Genomic DNA, 18,396 nt, shown 5'->3' on the forward strand with positions numbered 1-18,396 from the left:
AAGACAGAATACCTTAATTTTTCTTGCTTTAACAACAACAAAATAACTAGCTGTTCAAAAGTTGGTTGTTATTCTTTTTTTCAGTGCTGCGTATGTCAGTCACAAAGCTCCAGGAAGCTACTTGTTTTATCACCATGAAGTGATAATGCAAGTGTGATATGTACGGTTTACTCGGGAGACTTCGGAAGGCTGAAAATTTTAACTAACGTCCTTCCACTGGTGTACTTGCCAAGCAGGAGTGTTTTCTGCATGTGTGTTCTGTTTGTATAGCACTGGGCCAGAAAAGGGGTCTCAGAAATCCAACATCCTTCACTTGATGTACCTCCCAAAAGTGGCTTTTAGTTTCCATGCTTTTCAGGTGCATGAAACGTGCCACTTCCATGGTCAGTTATCAGCTGTTTGAAACGATTTGCTGCAAAAATTTAAAATTACATTGTTTTCATAAAACCTGGTCTTCTTAACTGGTGTGGTGTTACCTACCACTGTAAAAATGTGTCTGTCTTCCTCTGAGCTTGTGTGGCTCACTCACTGATTTCTAGAAATCAATACATAGTGCTTTGTAAAAAAAAAGGAAAAAAAAAAAAAAAGCTTTATATATAGCAGCAAGGTAGGACTCGATAACAGCCTGTGAAGAAGCCGTATCCCCTTCTACTTGCAGAAGGACACCTGGGATTTTTTCGGCTCCCTTCATGGAAGTTTTCTTTTGCCCGTGAGCCGCAGACGCGGCTGTGCCCGGGCTGGGCAGCAGGGCTCGTGCTCACGAGGAGAAGCTTCGCTGCCCACGTTGGCCTTTGCCGGGGCAGAGCCTTCGCTTTGGTTGTGCCGGTTCTGCCAAGACGCGCTGGTTTTGTCCTGCAGATCTCTAGTGCAGCCCTATGGTCGTCCATCTATCCGTCCCGCCCTATTCCATCATACATCGCAAGATTCGTTTTCTAGCTTTAAGAATCAGCGGTGCCGTATTTTCTAATCCCTTGAAAAACTTTCACGTTCTTGTTTCGTGCCTGGTCTTAGCACCGTTTCCTGCCAGTGCATTGAAATGTCGTGTCACAACCTTCCCCCGTCTCTGTGTTGACAACTCACTTTTTCTTCTCAAAATACCGACTCTCAATCTTTCCTTTGAGAAGCCCCTCAGCGTTTGCTGTAAAACCACCTCTTCAAGTTCTTGTTAACCCAAGTATGCCACAGTTTTTGAATATGTGTGTAAGTTAGATTTACAGGAATATTTTCCACAACACAAGTGTCTCCAAAGAAGCGCCACATGGAGCCAGCAGCAAGTGCTGCCTGGACAGTCTTGGTGATGGAGGAGTTGGTCCCGCTGCGGTGGGAAGCCCCACACAAGCCCTGGGAGCGTGCCCCAACGCCTCCTGCTGAGGTATCTCCTTCTTGGTCACCCAGCTGAACCTGCTGCAGAGCGTGAGGACTCCCAGCGAGTTGCGGCATCATGAGCACTCTTCACGGCGCACGTTTGCCAAGACTTGTGTGACAGTTTGTGACCATTGTGCACATTGTTCAACAGGGAAATACCTTCCCTTGAAAACATTTTTTTAACTGCATAGACGCTTTGCAGGTGAAAGCTTTAGTGAAGCAAGTGCACTGGCAATCTGACCTGCAAACCTGTCTCTGATGTCCTTGGTCAGTAGGTCTCACCTTGGGGCCAAGGAGGTGGGTCCATGTCGGTGGCCTGGGACAGCCTCCTGCCTCCTTCTGCATCCTCAGCAGTCACCATAAGTAGCACTTTCCCTGTGTAGTGTACTAAAAAGCTCGAAAGCCTCGGTTTCAGGGCTGCCTGTGGAACCTTATCACTAGTGGCAGTAACATACTGGCCCGCACACCAATGCAGTCATGCCAACGCAGCTGGCACTTGCATTCTGGAAGGATCCCTGTGGGAGCATGGGTGAGGGCTTGCTTTGATCTCTGTTTTAATCCTGCTTTTCAGAATGACCCTGTGTGACAGCAGCATTACATCACGTAAAGCACCGGAGTGATAATATATATTATGTGAATTTCGGATTACATGGAAGTATTAGCTCCGGTCAAGAGCGAAGGTGAGCCTGGAGACCTTGGAGCTCTAGTTGCAACTCACAGTTCCTCTTGAAGGGGAAATATTGCTTTGGGGAGGAAGCTTTTTCTTCCACACTTTGAGCATATGGCTAGGTAGGAAGAGTTTGCCAAATGTGTGATAGTTACATAAAACATGCAACGCTTGACAGATCCGAAAAGGGCTATAATAGCTGATCTCTTTGCACTCCTCTCCAAAAAAAGTGAAACAAAATGAAAAGTCCATCAGATTTTCCTTCCCATTTTGCGGATCCTTTATGTTAGTGTGGAAACCCAGTCTGTGGGCAAGGGCTAAAAATGGCCAGATCTGTGTGAGAGCTTCCGACGAGGTGAGCGTTAGGTACGACGTTATTTCAAACAACAGTTTTTGTTTTGTTTCTATGCACTGTTGCTATTACATACAGCATTGCCCTCGCGTGTGTGTGGGAGATTATTCCCCATAGCTCATCTCCATTTCCAGTTCTGCATCTGCTGTAACACGGAGATCACGGAGATACTACGGGCTGCTTGAAGTTCTCAGATTTCTTTTTGTCTTTCTCCCTTCTCTGCCTCCCCCATTTTAAAAGCTGTGTTAGTTTTCTGAGGCATAAAGGGAAGTTAAAAAAAAAAGTAGAGTTGCATTTAGGAATCGGGGATTTATTTTGCTTTACTGGAAATACTCAGCCAAGTTGGTGGTTTGGAAATATTTTCATGAGAACTGCTTGAGCTAAAAGTTACTGAGACAAAATTCCATAAAAATAACTGTGAACTCCAGCTTTTAACAAGGTCATTGTTGGCAGCCTGAAGTTTCAAAACTTTCCGTGGCTGCAAGGAGGGAAGAATTATGGAACAAAATGGTCTGATTTTTTTGGCAATTTTCTTTTTTTCTTTTTAATAAATTAACATTTGGATTTGAACCCCTCTGTGACTGTCTCATTTCCATTCATCTTTTACTCTGCATCCGTAATAAGAATGACACTGAGAAACCGAGATTGGGAAGGGACACTTTTTTTTCTCTTTAAAATTGGTTCCGCAGGATGGAAATTTGGCAACGTGCGTGGAAACTAAGCAAATCTGTTTACACAACTCTGCCTCTTCATAAAATGAAACGGACAAGAGCTCTCAAAGAGAGATTTTACTGCTGAAGCTGCATTTTGTTGAAAGTTTCCTTTGTGCTGCTCTCTCCTTCTGTTTAGGTTTTTGAAATACTGCTTGTCTGCTGGGAGATGTAATGTAAATAAGGTAGCGGTAGCCAGCTCGTTACCTGGGCTTTCCAGAACGTCAGGGCACCTTTCATGGGGATGAGCCAGATTTAATGAGTCTCACGGTGATGGTGTCAAAGCAGTGGAGGGTAGTTGAGATACTGGTCACAGCAAATGTTAGGAGGGGACTTCTGTGAGGGGTGTCCGTGCCCGTTTGTAGTGCAGACCTACGGGCTTGCCTGCGGCTGCTGAAAACAGAGGAGCGTAATGGAGTAAGTGCCATTAGTGGCCCGTCTCTAACTCCCTTAAATAATTGTCAAATATATGTCAGATGGTTAGTATAGGCAAGGCCTTCCTGCTCTGCTAAGAGGAAACAGGTAGCATGGGGAGATGGAATGACAAAATTCCCTGTGCCGTTAATTTACCAATCAGCAAAAATGTGCCAGTAGGGAGGTGGAAGGGAATATATTAATCCAGTAAATCATAACAGAAACTTATCTAAGAACAAGGAGAAAATCTGGGAAAAGTTATGGTTTGCTGAGTCAAAATATTTTCCAGCACAGTGCAGTTTTCAGAAGTCCCATACATCTGCAAACAGCAGTAAAATATATTTTTTTTTTAAATTGGTACTCATTTACTTTTTGATCCTCAAATTGAATGCTGGTAGAAAAATGAATAAGAGGTGGACTTCACTGAAGAGTTATGAAAGGAGGAATTGTTGTGTCTTGTTCTGTTTTTCTTAGTCACGTTAACCCTTTTATATATATACATATATATATATATATATATATATGTAAAAGGATGGGGTTGGAGGTACGTTTAACTCCCTAGCTGTTGACTTTAAAATAATCAAATGCTTGTGATGCTTTAAAAAAAAAGTAGAAAATTACATTACTTTGTTACCTAAAGGCTTGTCTGCAAAGACAGATATTTCAAGAAATTTCAAGGATAATCTATTCTTCATAAGGTGTGTGATGATTGTACTTCATAAAGTGATAGAGTACTTACCTGGAAGAATATAATACCTGCGGGAAGAGTCAGCCTTTCTTTTACAAAGAGATATCCCACGTTTCAAATGTACTGAAACCCTTTGAAGGGGATGAATATATAGTTAGATACAAAAGGTCTGTATGATATTGGAAGGACTTAGACACAAAGTTCTCTACTAACAGCAAACTAAGTAGTTATGTGTGAAGGGGAAGGTCATGTTCTAAGTGCATGGTTAAAAAGTGGGAAGAGCAAGATAGAAATAAGTGATCATTTCTCACAGTGGATAGGGATCTCCAGTGTAATCGGACTGCTGTGTTCAAAATATATTAAAAAAAAAGGAAAAAGGATTTATCAATCAAGTAGGAGAGCTGATGATATGAACTTGTTCAAAGTACTAAGATCGAAGTGAGCTATGATGAACTGGAGGAGAGCCTGGCAAGGCCAAGGTGTAACTGGGTAGTGGAAGATCAGAAAAAAATGCAGATAAATGGGAAGTGATGGGGAAAAATGACTGTAAATTCACTAAAAAATGATGAGCTCTGAGCTGACAATTATCATGCAGGAGTCAGTTATGAGGTTATGATAAATACCAGTGTGGATGCGAACTTGGTGCATTATGCTGATCAGAAAAGCAGATCAAATACTAGGAATTATTAATAAAGTAATAGAAGCTCGGAGGGAATAAAATAGAGGGCATCATTATTGCCACCGCATAAGCCATGGCTCACCAACATCTGGTTGTATCAGCTCAGAAGCAATACAGAAGTTTGTGAAGAAATGAGAGAAGGCTGCAGTCATGATAAAAGATAGGAAAAGGCTTATGTACAAAGAATATCAAAGAAAAGTGGCAGTCCTTATAACCCTGAGAAGGACGACACACAGGAAGATGTGCTGGCGATCCGTGATGTGCCATAGGGAGAGCATGGATGGGTTTGATCGTTCACTGTTCTAACACGAGCGCAAGGAGGCATCAAATGAAGTAACGGCATAAACCAAAAAGAGAGGTGGGTCTTCAGGACATACTGTGCCAAGCATGCTGCGTTGGCTGGAAGTTTACATGGGTTCAGCTTCTGGAACTACATGCTCAAGAAAGAAAGATTCCCGTTTTTCTGCAGTTGTGTGTCAGATGCAATGGATGGGTGTACTTTGAATCTTAAGTGTTGTCTTTGGGCTTCTGCAGCTTTGGATTGCCTTTTATTTTCTGCAGTAGTTAACTATCCCAGACCTGTGGTAAGCAACCTGTGAGATAAGCAGCCCATTAAGTTTAATTAAATAGCTTCCATATACACATAAAATTCTTTTAACCCTCTTTTATTTTTTGAGGAAAGCATTTTTCTTTTTTCTTCTTTATACTCCCTCCTTCCTCAGTTGCTTTGGAGGAACACAGCATTTTTACTTGAACATAAAAGGACAGACCTGGTTTTAGTTTCTGGTAAATATTTCTCTCATTTCCCTTGTAGAAAATACGTCGCCTTTCTCAGCTCAGCCCCCTCACCTCACACGTACGCTCTGCTCACGCTGTGGGTGCACGTTGACAGGCCTGTCTTTGGGGCATGTTTCATACCCTGTAGCTGTCCCTCCCTCCGTGTTTGCCCCCTCCATCCCTTGGGCCTGCACGGTATCCCCCGAACCCTGCCCCGCCACATTAGCTGTCCTCCCTGTCAGCCTCTTGGGCAGCCCCGGGCGCTCTCCGCCGCTCGGCCTGTCGCCTCCTCGCGCCCTGGGCCGTGTCTGCTCCGTGGGTGTGAGTTTCCCAGCGGCTGGAGCGCTCCGGCGTGAGGCGGCCGAGCCCCGTGCGGGGACGCGGCCTTCAGCGCGCGGCTCTGCCCGCCCGCGATCCCACTGAGACCTCCCTTCCTCTGCTTGTGACACCTCTCTGTTTGGCCAGTGCCCTTTGCAGCTATCGGTGTTTGGTGCAACGCTCTGACTGGCTTGAGTGTAAAGTTTGGTTCGTCAGTGGAGAGACGAATGCTGGGATGCTCCTGAGCACCGCTGCAGGGAAAGCAGGAATCCCGAGGTTTACCAAGACTGCAGGTTTCCTGATGGCAACTTGTTGTGCTAACAGCAGATCCATTTGTTTCCTAATTAATCAGAAAGAGTGTTCTTTTTATTTCAGCCATCTGGTGGAGAGCATGTTGTTTAGCTTCTTGCTACTGCAAATGGGAGCTACACAGGAAAAAGGATGTTTCAACTTCTGCTTTGGCTTGTTTTTCTAGGTTGAGTCAGTATAGAGCACGCAAAAACATACAGTAGTCGTAGGAACAGGCGCTTCTTGAGGACTGCAAATATCGGACTTGAATTTTCATTCCCCAAAGGAAGGATGAGGATATTGGCAGTTTAATTGCTCATTATTACTTGTTTTATTCCATGAAATTAGCTGCCAGACAAAAAAAAGATGTTTTCTTTGTGAACCGCAGAACTGTTCTAAGATCCAGAATCTGCCACTGCTTTGTAGAGTAGCCCATGTCGCTTTTACATTTCTTTTTTGGATTAAGGTCAAAAGCATAACGCCCGTCATTCCATTTTTTTTTTTTTTTTTTTTTTTTGCTGAGTGTGCTATTAGCTTGATAACTCTTTGCAAGAATCTTAAAACATTGCCTTTTACTCTGCAGAAGTCCCTGTGGCGCACGCGTGCACGCGCTTTCTTTGGAAGCCGTATTGTTCTTGTGGAATATTTTCCAGGGAGCAGGCTGTCCCTATGTGATGTTTACTGTATTTTTGCCTTGCAGCCAGCAGATTTTAGTACAGACTTGCCTGGGGGTGGCCTTGTCCTATTTTCCTCTTAGATGGTTCTGGCATTTATAGGGCTTGGGAGATCGTGCTTCTGAATTTTCCAGTCTGAAGCGCTCGAGCCAAAACAGCAGGGAAGATAACAAACCTGCACGTTGTTTGGCTTACGGCAGCTGGGCCAGTTTTTCCTTTGACCTAAAGCAATGGCAGATTTTCTTAGCCTCGGTGTGGAGGAGGGGGGACGTGAAAAAGAGGAAGGATACGTGAGGAAAATGACTTTATCCCTTTGGCTTCGAAACAGCTCCCTTTTTTTTCCTCCGATCCCTTTTCTTGCACCTCTCTTATAGATAAGTTAATAAACTTGAAGTTATTTTTATGGCATCTGTGGGAATTTTCTGTGAGTTAGTATATGAATACCAGTTCCTGATGAGAAAAGGGACTGTACTATGTTTTAAAATTGCATTAGCATTTAGAGCCACAAGCCTTTTTATGTTGCAGTACCGCTGAGCTTGCAGAATTGGCTTTTTATTAGAGAGGATTGGCTCCTCTCTAGTTTTTAATGGCACTTGATGGCTTCTCACCCCAGTGGGTTATCTCCTGTCTGCTCCATCTCGGTCAGCCCACTTATGCCCAAAGTCTCTGCTGGAAGGTGAACTTCCATGAATAAATACAGGAGAACTAGCAGTATCCCCACAGACAGGTGGCTGGGAGAACACAGCAACTCTTCCAGTTTGGCCTTGCTCTAGGAGCCTCTGTTTTCTGTAAACACTTTCTCTGCCGCCTTGCCCCTGTGCCAGGTTTTCTGTGCAAACAGAGCCGTCTCTTCAGCCGCCTTTTGCCTGCCCTGGTGCTCTATCTATTAACAGATGTTTCTGTTAAGTTTTGCCTTTACGTAACAGAAATACGTAGCCGTGTGACTGAGTGGTTTTATTCCCAGAGGAATGCTTTTCTAATGGGATTGAGTTCGATGTAGAAATCTGAGGAGCGCAGGAGAGTTTCCCAAGAGGCCTGTGAGAAGTGCCGCGGCTGTCGCGGCTCGCGACGTGCTTGAAGGGCAACGCGAGCGAGGGAGCAGCGCCTCGAAGGGCTCATCCTCACCCAGCCAGCTTTTAATGTAACTTACATTTTAAAGTAAAGGCCGATAGGATTCCTGCTTGTATGTGCGCGGTATGGGATGGACAACGGCCATACCCCAAGTGTCCTCGGCTGACCATCAAGGGAAAGGAGGAGTTCACTTGCTTCATACCTGTTTTCCTGTCTTCTCCTTGTATATTGTACAGTTTGTAGTTTTTCCTTATGGTTTGTGAGCATCTTCATAAAGTCCTATAGCAAAAGCTGCAGTTTCTGCTCTGTTCCTGGCAACACATGGTAATGTAGAAGCTATATAGCTGCTGCTTCAGGGAATTCTTGTTTCACATTTCTACCTTTTTTCAATAACGGTCCAAATTTGCAAAAACAAGATGCAAACAAAGGACCCTCAGACTTCTGTGAATGTTTTCTAGCAGAATTTATTACTGCTGCTCATCTCACTTTTGTCGCTAAATATGCTCATTTTTCTAATTTTGTCTTCTGATATTTAGTTTTTATTAATTCCTGATTGCTGGTAAGAATGGATTTCCTTTCCATATTAAACTTACTCAGGTTGGCTGTAATCACTGCTCACTTCTTTTTATGTTCTCTAGAACTTCTTCCTCAACGTTAAGTAGCAAATCTGGAAGATTCTCTGTTGGTACTAATTGCTGCGTCACCAAGTGCTCTTGAAGTCAAAAATGAGCAGCCTTCAGCTAGCCATAAGAACAATGCTGGCTTTAATTTTAATTTAAAAATTTGAGAAATTGGATCATAAAGTGGTTCTTTACACCTAAAGTATGATAGAGTGGTGCTCTTTATGAGACAAGTTCCAACTTCATGAACTGTAATATGTCAGTGATTTAAAACTAAATTTAGGTGACCTCTCTGTATGCCAGCAAACAGTTTAGGTACAGTTATTTACTACAAAAGAGCCTTGCTTTCAGTTGCTTAAATATCTTTTTTTGTTCTTGCATATTTTGAAGGAAGCGGCTTATTTACTGTGGTTTGAAAATAATAAGCAGTCTTTCTTGAAATATAATGTTTGGATCTGGTTTTTTTTTTTTTCCCTTCTCAATTTAGCTACCATAAAAATAAAATTATTCTGTAACAGTACATTGTTTTTTTCATAGAAGGTGTATTATACCTGAGCCTCTTAGCTTACTAGAAAGTGCCTGAGCTTTGGACAGTAAAGTGTGGTTGCGTCATCTAAATAATTGTTTTGTTGGGTTTGGGAAAAGTTTATCCATTGTTGCATACAGTATGTGCAAAAATTGATGGATGCAAAGTTATTTGCAAATACAGCCTTGGCAAACCTCCTCTGGAATTCTGAGAGGGTTTTCCAGCTAGACTTAGTCATTTTTTCCCAAATGTCTTGGCATAACTGATCACTCAGGAGTGACATATGGTAGAAACATGCTCTAAGGGACAACTCTCCCGGGTGGTGCACAGCACCACACAAGATAGACAGATGGTGGCTTATTCAACCTTGGAAAAAGTTTAATCCTACATATTGGCAAGGTGGCCTGGGTACGGGCAGAGCCACACACATGCCTGCGCAATGTGAGCAAAGCTTTTGTGAGTCGTTTGCTAGTACTGAAAGAACTAGAAGGACTGAGTTGATAATATAGAGCATAAGCGTCTTCAAAATCACATGTTCAGCATGCTAGCAAGGAAAAAAAGGAAGTTCTATAGAAAAATGACATGCTAGAGTTAGCAGAATACTGCAGAAGATAAAGGTCACTTAACTTTCTGCAACATCTTCCAGACTGAAAAATGTTCACGCAGCAAAGTAGCTGAAAACCTACCTTATACCTTATCTTCTACAGCTGTAGCTGCTCAAAGACTGAAGCATCTCGTACGAGAAAGGATATTTTATATTTTTCATTGTTTAACTTAAGTTTCAAAGTTTGCTATTGATTTTCTGAAGTGCGCTAATCTGGAAACCTTTCTCAGAAGAGTAATCTTAAATAAATGTAAAATCAAACAAAAAGTTACAAATTATATGATGCTAAATTAAAATTTATAGCAGAAAATGCAAACGATATGTTTTAGTTTTAAAAAGCAAATAGAGGAATTTCAGGCCTTTCATTTCAATAGCCTGGTCTTTAGGAGAGTTGAGAGGCATATAGTGTTTCAAAGGGGAAAATGACTCCGTGCTGTGGCTTGCTTAGATACCCAGAAGAGAGTGCATTAGCTCTGAAAGCTTTCTGAAAACCTGTAGAGATTGATCTAGATTCAGTGCGATGTTTTGTAAGGATTTTCCAAATACTGATCCACTGAGAGCACCAAGGATTGTGTGCCAAACTTTCTTCTTCTTCTTCTTCTAGTAGATCACCTGCTATATTCACAGCCAGAAGGAAAAGAAGCATCTCCTGACTCTCTGGGCTTCAAGGATATCAGTTATGTTGTATTGGGTGAGTAGACTAGACAGACTTTTCCTTTTTTCCTTTTCTTTTTTTAGAAATGTAAATATAACTCAAGTAAATTAATCTTGGACTAGTATAGGTACGCTTCAGTCAATATCATGACAACATTTCAACAACAGCATCATGATCTTGATACATATTTTATAGCAATAATATACCTTTATGTATCAATGCAGGTGTATTGATATATACATAATTATAGCTAACTCTTAATAGCCATTTGTAGATGTGGGAAGATTTTGATGTGTTATCTCTGATACTTTCCTGTGCAAATGTATTGGTTTCAAGGAATTATCTCATGTTAAAGAGTTAGTGAAGGAAGGGAAAAGAAGTGAGGTGCCCAGAGTTGCCAATGCTTGGATAATTATTTGCCTGATTGTGGAAGGCCCAGTTAATATTTCTGTTTTGCCTAATCAGAGAAGGAACTTGAAAATGAGGTTCTGGCCTGTCAGGTCAAATGCCTTGTTGGGCATCGAATGACACATTATTTTATGTGCCCTTATTTTGAAGTCTGGTGCACTGTGAGAGACAGCTGCAGAAAGTAACTAATCCAATAACCCGATGTTTAGGATATGCACTGAAGAAGCACTATCAAATTCTTGCTTTGAGCTGAGAAAAATTTATCTTGTGTAATATAAAGTAATACATATTTAGGACTTAGTAAAAATAAACATTTAGTCTTTCGGAGGATGTGGGTACCTTGTGAGTACTTATTTTCTTGTCTCCCTTTTCTTTCATTTGCTCCACTCCATTGTAAAGAACCTCGAGACTCACAGTAATTGCTGCAGAACTAGTGCAATCATTCTGATTTTCTCTTTCTCTCTTTCTCTCTTTTCATCAACTTTAACTAATTATTACAGGACTTAGTCAATACAAATTCTAACAATTAGATTTGTGCCCAAGTGTACAGCCAGCAAAGCACAGCAGGTATAAGACCGCTGTGTGCCTAGCCCCCACGCAAGTTCCTTTCAGACTGCAATGCAATCCTAATACTGTTATACTGGACATGAATGTCTGTGAATCAGCCATCTGCTTTTGGGGCTGAATCTTGTACCTCCCTAGCCAGTGGCAGTGGAGGTCATTCAACCAGGGCGCTCCTCATTCAGAAAGGAAGAGTTTGAGGTAATAACATGGATGTGTCCAAAACAAAGCCACTTTCCTTCAGCCTAGTCTTGCAGGACTTACATTTGCAGGCCTGAGATGGAGGAAGAGGAGTTGGAATAGGGCAATTGAGACTTTGAAGACACAGAGATATCAAAAGGAGGAAGAAAAGGACCTGCTTTTATAGCAGGGTTATTGAGTTATGTGACCAGATGAGGAATGGAGAAACTGTCTACACAGGACAGAAGCAGCCTTCAGGCTTCAGAAGAGAGGTTGCATGTGGTAAACGTGTTCTCTTAAGAGGGCTTGGATCTTTAGATTGCTGACACTCACAAGTGGTAAGAAAACTGAGATAGGAAATGCATGTAGCCTGATTTTATTTTGTCTAGACTTGTGTACCTCATGTGCTTCCTAAGCAGAGAGTGAATGTTTTTCTTTCTGGAACTCTCACAAAGCTTGTGCATGTTTTGCTTCAACCACCAAATGTCCTGGAAACCCAGAACACCCCCAAGCTTAGATTTTTCTTGTTAAACTTGCTGTGAAATCTGGGCAGGATGTGGGTTAGCCCTAATCATGGGAGCCTCTGGCATCTTGCTCTGCCAGGTCCTGATTCTTTGGAGATGTGGTAATCAATACCAGAGAAGCTGAATAGAGAAACTAGGGAAAAAAAATACAGGGAGGCAGTTGAGCCAAAGTGAAGGAAAATTAGAGGATGGCTAGGACAGGGCTCAGCTGTATGGAGAGTGGAGGGAATTCTGCCATACTGCACGTGCCAGGAAATTACTATTGAGCTGAAACGTTAAAAATGAGACTGAAGTATCTTATCACACATTTCAAGGAGTAAATATAGTCCTTACCTGCTGCTGCTGATGGCAAGACATACCAGGCCCCCCTGGCCAAATGGGGGGAAGGAGCAATTTGGAAAGCCTCGCTTGGTCAGCAGGCTGGTGGTAGAACAGTATGGGAAGCTACTGGTCATCTTCCATACCCTTTTTTCCCTTGTTGGGAAACCTTTTTTGGGATACTAGTTCCAAAGATGGCGCTGGACCCCCCAGGCCCCTGGTGCTTTGACTTCCGGTGAAGCTGCAAATGGCGGCGCGCTCCTGTGCGCCCCGGCTCTGCCGCCGCGTTCCTGCTCCCTCCCCCCCGCGTCTGCTCTCCTGCTCTCTCTTTAGTTTAACACAGTTGAACAGCAGTGAAGTGTAAAATGTGCTTTTGCCAAGGTCAGTTTCTTGTGATTACTCGCCTGTGGCAACTTATGCCAGTTGCAACAGACTGAGTCTCAGCAGTCCGCAAAGTCACACTGGTGCTTGTGCAGAGGACACCCCGAGTAGGTTACAGTAATGCGAGTCGGGAAGAGCCTGCAATGCTGCTGAATATTAGCAACTCGCTTTAACTCTTCCCATGTGGCTCGTGCCTCCTTCAGTGCGCGGGGGTCTGTTCCGCACAGCGATGGCTCGTCCCGCTCTCCGGAGAGCCCCGAGGAAGGTTTTGCCTACATGAAGCTCTGGCTGCTTTTTTCTCATCTGATAGGGGGTTGCCCAAAATTGTAGGCAGTGTTCATAAATGAAGAGAAGATATAATAGAGTGTTGTCAAAACAATGGAACACTGAAACAATATGTGTTTCAGAATTATATCCATACATATATGTATATTTTAGAGAAAGCTGTATCAAATACTGGTCTGTTGAAACTGATGAAAGATAGAAGAGAAAATGTAGATAGAAATTGTAAGAAACATGGAAAAGTTTAAGGACATGCTTTTTAAATCAAAAACTTAAAAGATAGAGAACATGCAGTCTTTTTATTTTCATTAAAAATGTTGTAGACATTCATATGCCTCAAATGATTTTTTGTTTAGATGCTAATAATGGTTTTGACTGCTGTGGCTGGAGAAGGAATGTGAGTTTTCCCCAGGCAAGAGCATCTGTTTCAGAGTGGAGATAGGGTTTCCCGAATCCCAATCTGGTGTTCACACTGGACTGGCTGTGTGGTGAGAGAGATCTCCCCTTTCCTTCCCCTTCCTCACCTGTGAGTTAACTCATATATCTCTTTATGAGAAAATACTATATTTATGGCAAAATGTTGTATTTAGAACAAATAAGCAAGAACTTATTTTTCTTATTTGTACTATTTGTATTATCAACTATAATATACATAGTTCTGAAAGTATTAACTTCTGTAAGGAGCATTTAGATTTTGAGCTCTGTGCTACTGATCTTGAGGTGTCCCCCACTACTGCCTCCTAGAAAAGCTGATCTGCTCAAGGCCTGGAGCTGAACTTTGGTGACCTTTGAAATTCAGTTGAGTGCAAGATTGCATTGCTTAGAACCGCTTGCTGTACTGTTATGCATGTGATTCCTTTTGGATCTGTGTTACTGTATTAAACAGTGCTCTCCTGGCTTTGGCATGATCCCTGCAAGCGAGTATTGGCTCAGCCATCACGTCCTGCTCTCGCAAACCCTCTCGCACAGGGTCCACATTTGCCATTGAGCTCCGTGGAACTCTTCCTCACGAGACGGCAGCCCATAAGAAGTCAGGTCATTCGAAGCACATAAAGAAAGGTCCCTCCAGGATTTTCTATTTAATCTTGCTTACGAGATTATAAGAAGGATTTTTATTGAGGAAGATGTGGCAAGGTGCAAGTTGCAAGTATGATGGACTGACATCCCATCTTGGACTGACATAGGTATTCATTGCCTGCCTGATTCTATCCTTACTTCAGACCCCATTGCTTTGCTTTTGGTGGTGTTTTTATTGGCACAGCTCTTATGAAAGCATACGCTGTGATACCTCCCTTCAGACTTTGTGAATTCTGCTTGGAAATTTGTGGTGGAAACGAGCAGTGTTGTGCATCTGTGCTGCGGTAGCACTTGAGGCAATGTGGCTTGTGGCACTTGTGGGGATGGAAGATGCCTTCTAATTGTCTTAAAGAGAGACAATGGAAAAGAGCATCGCTGTTACGGAGAAGCAACTGCACTAGTAGAAGCTGAATGAAGGACCTTAGATCAGCCAGGAAATGAGCAAGTGGGTGTTCTTGGGTGCGTAAAGCCGCAGAGTTGCATTAGCTGTCCTCACCAGAATTCAAGCCGTTCATTTTCTTTAATCTTGAAGATCTTGAGAACAGGAGAGAGCTACTCTGACACCGAAGTTGGGCTTGGAGCATTTTTCACGACATTCCTGCAGCGGGCTGCTAGGGGTGCTCGCTCCGAGGAGTTCCTAATGCAGCCCGAGCAAATGGCCGCCAGGTGAGATGGAGGAACCCTGCACAAAACCCAGGACTGATTCAAATCTCTGTGTAGGCCTTCATAACAGCTTTTAAAAATTGATTAGACTTTCGCTGTTTCTCAAGTTCTTGCCTCCCGGGTGCTGGGTGACAGCAGAGATGCTCGGCTGCACACAGTGAAGGTAGCTCTGGTTTATTTTTGGACTACTCTGAATCCTGCATTGCTGAAGTCTTACAAGATTTACAACCTAATTTTTTAAAGTCATGAGATGGGAAAGTTTTTTAGGGGTCTATTCATGTAATTCCTATTAGATTAAAAGGGAGCTGAATCAGTCTCCTTCCAGTCAGCTTTGAAACTTCCGTGCTATTTCAGATGTGCTGGAAATAGGCTTTTTAGCACATGGATACATTTCTACCTTTTTAATGTTTCTGCAGTTTGCAAGTACCATAAGACATTTTCCTTTCTGAAGACAACCACTGCTATCTCACTGAAAAAAGGTAGAGGAGTGCTCAGCATTTCACAGTCCCAGGGCCATACTAGTTTTATTAGAAGTAAAATGGGGGAATGAGCAGTAAATTTATGTTGTGCGACAGTACATCTCTTCTGTGAACGTTTGCTGTTTATCTTTCTTGGTTTGGGGACAAGGGGCAGATCCCTTCTTAGTATTCAGCATATATTCAAACACAGGGATTACCTGAGAGAGAGACAGCCATGTGGACAGATGTCAATAAATTTAGAGAGAAAACATTCTCCAGATCTTTATAAAAGATATTTCTTGCAAGCTTTTACTCAGGTTAGCTTGAGGGGATGATAACTATGCCTTGCCTTCTTGGAAGATCCTTTTATTAGCAAGATTATTTTAAAACATCTAATAACTTGTACCAAATGCTTATATTGTATTTCAGTTATGACAAGGGAGCATCATCCTTATGGTTCTTTTTTTTTTCGTATCAGACAGGTGAAATTCAGTGACAAGTATAGGACCAGGAGGCAGGGTTTCTTCGTGTTTTTTAATTCTGTCTGTGGCATTTGAATTATTGCTTGGAGTTGGACAGTCTATAATATACTTTCAATTTCCACATGGGCAATACTACCTAATAATTTTCTGTCTTATGTGAAGATCAACTTTGCAGAACGAATGCAGCATTCATTAATAAACAATCATTTTAGGTGAGTCACTTTCTTATCCGTAGCAGTGACAGTGGTAGCATATTACTCCCACGAGGAATGTAAACGAGCAAGCATTTAAGTGTAAATAAAACAAAAGGCTCACATTGAAGTAATTTTCATCACCTTCCAGCAAAGCATGTGTATTCAGTAGCATCCCTGTTATTGCTAAATGTTTTGATGATTTCAAGATTTTAAAGAAGAAATGACAAATACTGAGGTGGAACCCAAGGCCATCCTTGTTTGTTGTGTCTTCATATCTCACCTGGAGGAGTGCCTGATAATCTTTCTTTAAAGACCTGTTAAATAAGAATATTGGAGAAGCATCACACATTTTAAATAGAGCTTGATTTAAAAAGTTTAATTTTGTTGCATGTTCTCTGCAGTACAAGTATGATATATGACTATTGCAACATATAGCTGCAGGACATATTTTAAAGTAATTCTTTAGACGGTTTTGTAACTCAATTAAAGAGAAATAAAGTATTTTGCCAATCTCTGTTCCAGTGTCAGAGCTGTCATGTGCTCTGTGATTACAATATAGGAAAATAAGAATTTCTTTGTGTTTCTTTCAACAGTCATCTTGAAGGATACAGCTAAACAGCACAGATTTTGAAGTAGCTTGATTTTTTTAAGACAATTGTTTTCGTTATAATATTATTTCTTTAATGAAAAAAAGGCCTCTAAGTATTTAGTCTTTGCTTTTCAGTTTCATTTAGAGTTTCAAGGTTTTTTCTACTATAAATATTAAAAATAAATTTGTGGTATACAACCTTTGGGCTTAAGCTGCAACTGCTCTACAGTGCTCCTATTTTTTGAGAGGGAATGCACTTGGAAACCCTATTAGCTATAAAAGCTTGGCCACGGAGTTTGGTTTTGGGTTGGTGCTGAGCATCTGAGCCCCTGTCTGAGAGGAGCAGTGGGCTCATTTGCCTGAGATTTTTTTTTTTTTAGTGTTGTAGTCAAATTTTACCTGAATATTACTTTTAAAACCCCCACAAATTCAGCTATTTTACCAAAGCTGACCTGCTTTTATGAATTTTTGTTTTCTGGGAGAATAGCACTGACTGAGCTGCCTCTTGCTGAGCCTTTGACGTGGGCATCTCAGTGCGAGGCTTCCCTGCGGGCAGGAGCTGCTGGGGGTGACGGGTCTTGGGCTTGACACGTGGTTCTGAGCGTGCACAAAAGGAACACTCGGCCCTGGAAAACTATGGTTAATTTATGTTATGTTTTAGAGTTTTGTAATTAAAATGAGACTTTGAGACAATTTTGCATCTCGTGTTATTGATGGAGCTTTTTATCTCTCTAGAATGAAACCTGAAGCAATGAGTTATGAATCATACTGTCAGTGTTCCACGTACAGGCTGCCTTGACTCATCAGTGATTTTTTTCTTCTGGCATGATTTGGGGGAAATGCCAGCTATTTTTTCATGTGTGCTTGTTAATTATTACTGACTGTTGAATAGAGAGGAAGGCAACCCAGCTGAACACCTGTTTTCATTGAGGTTTGAGCTTCTCAAGCATCACATGAAATACTGTGTGGTTGCACAGGAGACACACTAAGATGCAGACTGGTCGTTCGTTACTGTTAGTGTTGAACAAGGAGGGTAACAGTAAGTGCTAAGAAATTATAATCATACTCATAATTCCTTTGTCTTAGTAGTTTTCAGATATGAAAAATCTCGTATCTGGGAAACTACTGCTGTAAACAACCCCCAAAAGATGCAGTTACTGTAATTTTTAAGTTTTCTTTAAACTGCTTGCTATCTATTGATAATAAGCATATGCAAGCAAATTATACTGGTCATGTAAATTGTGCTATACCTAATAATCCTATTTTATTGTGTAATATTATTTTTAATGTTACATTTATCTTCTGATATAACCAGATACATAAAATGGTCTAGTGTTGACTTTATGGAAATTGAAAAACAAGTCCCAGCTTCAGCAGTACTTTACAGATACCTAATTTATAATCATCATGAAGCACTCATTGAAGCACTACAAGAATAGGTTTTCTGATTACTTTCCTAAGAGTAACACTGTATACTTTTCTGTATTAAACAGTTGCATACTTAGTTTATTCTTACGGCCAAGATTTAATGCTGTTTTTTGTGGCTTTTAAGTAGGATTCTCAAAAGCTTCCCTTGTTTTTATTTGCATACATTCATTAGCCCTTGAGATTGAAATCTTTCATATAAGCAATAAATACTTTAATCTGCTCAGTATTATATATACTGTCTTCCTGACTATACACTCATTGCTTGAACTTGACTCAAGGGATTTGCTTCATGCAGTGTAATGCCAGTTATGTGCAAGGAAAACACAAATGGATATGTCAGTTGTGCAGTGATGGAGCTATACATGTTTTTAAGAGGTTTAAAATACATCTTTTTTTCTGCCATGTGTGGAAACCTAACAAACATGCATGTCTTCACTCAATGA

The 18,396-nt window shown here is 41.6% G+C and overlaps 1 protein-coding gene across 3 annotated transcripts in view; it reads left to right on the plus strand.

Annotated features, from left to right (window-relative positions):
• Positions 1-18,396, plus strand: part of LOC104565831 (low-density lipoprotein receptor class A domain-containing protein 4) — a 322,211-nt gene that overhangs the window by 27,293 nt on the left and 276,522 nt on the right. For 2 of the 3 annotated variants that reach the window (XM_088533756.1, XM_088533758.1), the window contains exon 2: positions 10,361-10,444. The gene's annotated coding sequence lies outside the window, so the exon portion shown is untranslated. Of the gene's footprint in view, positions 1-10,357; positions 10,445-18,396 lie in introns of all 3 variants that reach the window. The other variant, XM_088533757.1, reaches the window with a different exon arrangement.

The sequence above is a fragment of the Tinamus guttatus genome, unplaced genomic scaffold (assembly GCF_059628265.1).
Source record: "Tinamus guttatus ecotype Peru unplaced genomic scaffold, ASM5962826v1 Tinamus_guttatus_pri_ptg000520l, whole genome shotgun sequence".
Classification (NCBI taxonomy): domain Eukaryota; kingdom Metazoa; phylum Chordata; class Aves; order Tinamiformes; family Tinamidae; genus Tinamus; species Tinamus guttatus.